This window comes from Dipodomys spectabilis, unplaced genomic scaffold (genome assembly GCF_019054845.1).
Source record: "Dipodomys spectabilis isolate Male_0828 unplaced genomic scaffold, ASM1905484v1 ptg000052l, whole genome shotgun sequence".
NCBI classification, from domain to species: Eukaryota; Metazoa; Chordata; class Mammalia; order Rodentia; family Heteromyidae; genus Dipodomys; species Dipodomys spectabilis.
The window spans coordinates 8,055,100-8,061,099 of record NW_024870729.1 but is presented as its reverse complement, the minus strand read 5'-3'; positions in this window follow the sequence as shown (position 1 = coordinate 8,061,099).

Below are 6,000 nucleotides of genomic sequence, written 5' to 3'. Positions count from 1 at the left end.
ATACGCCAAATATATATAAGTAAAAATCGATGGAGGGGATTACAATGTTCCTTCCATAAGAAATGTACTCATTATCATACATATTTCATTGTAACTCCTCTGCACATTACTTTTACAATAAAATTAAATTGAAATTAAAAATAAACGAAATAACATAACAATTAAGAATTCATTGAAGCCATTGGTAAAAGCTTTGTAAATAACTGGCCTATGTACCCAAAGAATATGATTTGATGATACTATTTAAATGCTTCAACTTCAGAAAAGAAGAAAAAAAATTAAAAACTGTTACAAAGTAAAGTAATAAATCAGAATATCTTACTAATTATAATAATCATAAGGTGAATTTACAGTAGTATTCAAATATGTAAGAAATGGGGCAATTTGCCATTCGTTTACACTTAATAAGAGAGAAAGAATTTTCTAGGTGTTTTTAAAAACACCTTAAATTTAGTGAGGAATCTATTCTGTAACATCATATGAAAATCAGATAAAGATACCATTAGAGCAACGAACAGATTGTATTAACTTTTTGGATGTTAATATATATACTTATTTTGGTTGTGGGAAATTGTGGGGATTTCAACTTGGGGTATTGTTCTTGCTAGGCTGGCGTCATATCAGTGGTTAATTTTAGTATAGGGGTTCCCTTTTGACAAGAACATGCACCTGATCTGTCCTTTTAGCCTTCCCATCATCAATGACATCAGAGTTCACACCAACTTGTCTAGCTTCATACCTTGGCTGGCCTGGATTCTTCAGTCCTTCCAATCTTAGCCTCCAGATAGTGCAAGATGGTGGAACTGATCCAATGAACCCAGCTATAGATTGAGAAGAAGCCCACTAAACTTTTGGCGTTGGTTCTGTTCTCAAGCTTCCTACATAGTTAAGAGTAGAGATTGGAGCCCCTGGTGGCAAGCAGTAGCAGTTTGTTTTTTTTTTAAAGCAATTAGATATCTATATGAGTTAGGCTTGTGAATACCTCAGGGAAAAAATAAAACTGCAGTGAAGCATAGAGGACAGGAAGAATTTTAACTAGCTATTCAGAGGCTAAATAACCTTAGCTGGCTACTTGGGACGATGAGACCTGAAGACCACTCTTCAAAGCCAGTCCAATCTTGAAAATACATGCGATTACATCCAAAAAACCAGAAGTGGAGCAATGGTTCAAGTGGTAGACAACTAGCCTTGGGCACAGAAGCTTAGAGATAGGGCCCAGGCACTATCAACCCTCAGGTGTGACGGTTTTTTTTTTTCTTTCTTGAGATTGTTTCTAACATATTTATACGATGATTTTTTTGTTGCTTTGTATGTCTGTCCCCCCTGCTCTCATTGTATTTGATGTTCATATAACTTGTGGAGGGGAAAAACAAACCGTTCAATAGGGATACAGGTGGGCCCAATGCAACAATGAGATGTACAAGCCATAATGTTGCAAAACGAACTTTACAACTTTGGCTGGGCAGGGCAGAGGTGAGGAAGAGATGGGAATGGATGGGAAGAGGAAACAAAGGAGGAGGCTACAATGCCTGATAAAAATTTACTCATTACCTTGCCCATGTAATTGTAACCCCTCTGTACGGTATTTTCACAATAAAAAATTAAAATAAATAAATAAAAATGTATTGAAAGAATATGGGCTCAGTGTGGTTTTAGCTTACTGAGAAATGTAAGGTGTAGTGCATTTTTGAGAAATTACAGAAGGTTGTGATGGAGATAGAGGGAGCGATATGATTATTCTGGAAAACTGGCTAGAGGATTGCTGCCAGAAAGATAGTGATGAATTCTTCCAAAATGTTACAGTAAAATCACTTTCAAATCCATGTTCACTGCTGCACTATTCACCATAGCCAAGTTATGGAAATAGCCCAGATGCCTTTTGGTGGAGGGATGGTTGGAGAAAGTGTGGCACATATACAAAATTGGATTGCACCCATCCATTATGAAGACTGTTACAGTATTTGCAAAAAAGGGATAGATCTAAAAATACGTTAAGTAAACTAAGTCAGATCCAAACACACAAAACCCATGTTCTGTCGGTATTTGGAAGCTAGAACTTTATGCAATTTTACACAACAGTGTTAACCAAAGCATGCTATTTGCAGAGGAGTAGTTAAAAGGTGTAATTTCTTATAAAATTTAACTTTTAATCCAACAAAATGAATACCAGGAAATTATCACTTGGAGGATGTGAGGGGAAGTCAAAGGGAAGCAATAAAGAGCATTATGGAAGAAGAGAGTGAGGGCATATTATTCAATGTAGATAGTATGAAATTAGAACAAAATTAAAGTGGGGTGAGGTTTGGAAGGGTGTGGGAAAGTTATGTAAAGATTGTACTTAAAAACTGAGTTGTTGAATGGAAATTCCTTTGTACAACTACTTAAGATAATAAAATTAAAATGAAAAACAATAGAGACATCTGATCTTAAACTGTGTTCTCTTAAACCATGAGTCAATGTAATAGTTTCCTCCTCAGAAATGTTCTTTGAGCTATTTCCCTCCTAATGACAGAAACGTGACCAATTCAATTAATATCACTACATCACATTGCATATCATACAGAGACACAATATAAAAATTACAATAAAAACGTTAGAATTCATCACATGATAAAAAACAGGTAGAATGTATCAAATTCTATTGATTGTTTTCCCACATACTTTACCTATGGTATCTAATTTAATCCTCACAATAATCCCATAATGAGGAACTACTTCCATTGGTATTTCTCACATGATGATATTGAAGTCTTCAGAGTTGGAATTACTAGTACAACATTGCACGCATGGTAATGTGTTAGCCTGTGGCCCATCTCCCACTGTATCAAATAACTTAATTCTATTTTATGACTACAATACCAGCACTTAGTCTACTAATTCTAGGAAAATTTCCCAGAATTATTGTGTAAACTCTAAGAATATTTCATTTTTTCTTCGTTAGAAAATAGGTATCAGTAATATGAAAACTCCAAGTTCATAATCACTTTATTCTTCCCTGCTGAAAGGAATTGCTAAACTATAACGTTCTTTATTTCTAGCTCAAAATAGTAGAAATAATATTTTATCCCATGACTCAACACTGCAATGCCTGTGGACCCCATCTCTATTTAACACAGTCTTACTGAAAGAATGACCTGCCCAATTCTTGATGGAAACAGACTGCAGTTCTTATGGACCAATCATTTCCACATTGTAGCTCACCTAAGTTGTTTACCACTATAAGTATTTTGATTGCATTTTATACCCAACATTTTGCGAGAAATGTTAATTTATGTACTTAATGTACTTTAAAATTCTATTAAAGCAAGACTGATATAAAAAATCAACTTTGGCCCCAGATAAATATTTTACCTTTCATATACCCAAAAATGAATCCGACCTATTATTAACGTTAGCAACCAGAGGTTAAAAATCATAGACACCAAGACCTAAGCATGAATTAAAGACTCCGCAACTTGTGAATGCAATTGTTTTAAAAAGACATCCATACAACTGCATTTTTTAAAATTTCTTATGATACTGAATAATTAATTATAAAGTTTTAACGCTTGAAAATTACACATTTTCTGGGGGGTAAAGTACAGAACACAAGATTAATCCTAATCATTTTTAAAAATCTTTATTTATACTACAAATCAATCATAGCTACAAAGATTCTAAAATTAACTGTATTACAGATACAAAGGAAATAATTTAACTGCATCATCTACATTCAAAGGACTCTTTCAGTAGAGAACAAAGTTATAATAATAATTAGCTTACCAAATTCATTACAGTCTTTTATTCTATTACATTTAGTTTCATAAAAACTGGATTTTCTTTTTTTTTGGGGGGGGGTCGGTCTTTTATCCCTCCCCCACAGTATACCCCCTGCTTTCACTGTATTGATGTCGGTATAATTTTTGGAGGGGAAGGGGAAAAACAAATCGTTTAAATAGGGATACAAGTGGACCCATTTCAACAATGAGATGTACAAGTCGTTATGTCAAAAACGAACTTTACAACTTGGGTGTGGGGGGGGGCGGGAAGGATTGGGTGGGGGACCGGGGGAGGATGGGAAGGGATGGGAAGGGGAAACAAAGGAGGAGGCTATGATGCTTGATAAGAAATGTACTCATTATATTGTCCATGTAATTGTAACCCCTCTGTACAGTATTTTCACAATAAAAAAAACTGGATTTTCTTAAAATGATGCATTAAAAAGCCTATATACCAACTTACATTTTCAGATCATAACAATATATATTTCAGAAATGTGTTTATCTCTATAGTCAATGAAATGAAATAATACTAAAATATTCAAAGTCTTTTTAGAAATTACAAGACTTCCTCTGGGATGTTATTTATATTGGAAAAGATATTCCAAAAGCCTTATTTGTTAAAGTTGCGATAGTTACTCCCACAAAGGAGCCATTAGTGAAGATAACTTTGCATGTACAAAATATATTTGTCTTATAGGTAAAAGTATTTCACTTGGATTTATTAGGAAAAATTTACATAAACACTTTTAAGGAAAGAGAATATCATTTTCAGTTGTGACTACTGTCTGTATTAGCATTTTGAGTTTCATGTTACTCTGGTCTTGATTGAAATATTTTTAAAGAGAATTATTTGAGATACCTACAGTATCAAAACTGCCACCCAATATTGATAAAATTTCACTTGAAAGAAAATTATGTAATACTATTAGTAAAATTTCTATAGTGTCATTATGACTTTTATATAAACCAGTGACTATAAATTAAGTGAAATTAAAATATTTTTCAAGTTCAAAAAAAGAAGTAAAACGACTTCAAATACATTCACAACCTGGAGATGACACATGCTTTTTGTTTGTTTGTTTGTTTGTTTTTGAAAGGAATATCTAACAAGCATATACACAAGGCTGATTGTGAGTCACTAAGATGGGATATTCAAACATAATAAATATGGGGTTGATTATCTCTTAGTGACAATAGATATGATCTTATTAATTAAGTTATTTTCAACAGAAATCAACCTTGAATTTCACAGAAATAACGAGAGAATAATATCTGTTTGGTCAAGTCAGTCAAACTCACTCCATGAGTATACCTTAAAAGTATAACCAATTTAAGAGGTCAAATACACACTTTGTACTGACAGTCATCTTACAACAATAATTTACTACCTAATTATGTCTGTATCTTCTTATTTAACATCTAATAAGAGCTGAAAGCAGTCTTTTTTATCTAACTTAATGTTGTAAATGCGTTGATTATGATGATGTTTTTATTTGACAAATATTGTGTACAGAAGAGTGGTTCCACTGAAATGATATGACAGAACACTGATAAATAAAAACATTGGAACATAGTTATCTTTCTTCAGCTTCACCCTGTCCACATTGGCAAGCAACAATGGAACAGCATATGCACACATATACACATACCACGTGTGTACACATGTACACTCACAAATTCATGCATGCTAAATTCAGGTTTTATTGTACAAAAAGTTCAAATAAAATATCACTGATTAGTACAAATGATAATTTGCCTTATTACAAAATAAACAATCCAGTAACCATGGGTGTTACATTTTACCTGCATCTCCACATGTGAATACTTAATTTATTTTTAATTAATTAATTCACTAATTAATTAATTCATTTGTTTGGTGCTAATACTAGCACTTGAACTCAGGGCCTGCTTCTGTCCTTGAATTTCTTTTTTTTTGTTTTAGTTTTCTCAAAGCTAGCATTGTACTGCTTGTAACACAGCTCCATTTCTAGTTTTTGCTGGTTACTTTTAAATCAGAATCTAATGGACTTTTTTTTTTTTTTGCTTGGTCTGGTTTCAATCCACAATCCCCAGATTTCCTCTTTCTGATACAGCTAATATTAAATATATGGACCACTGGTGTGGCTTCTACTTTTTCCTCTATACTTATCTAATGCACATACTTAGTTAGCAATTTAAAACAGAGTATAGAAGCAAGATGTTCAGAGATATTGTCCAGTCAGAAATAAAAGTTTGGAAT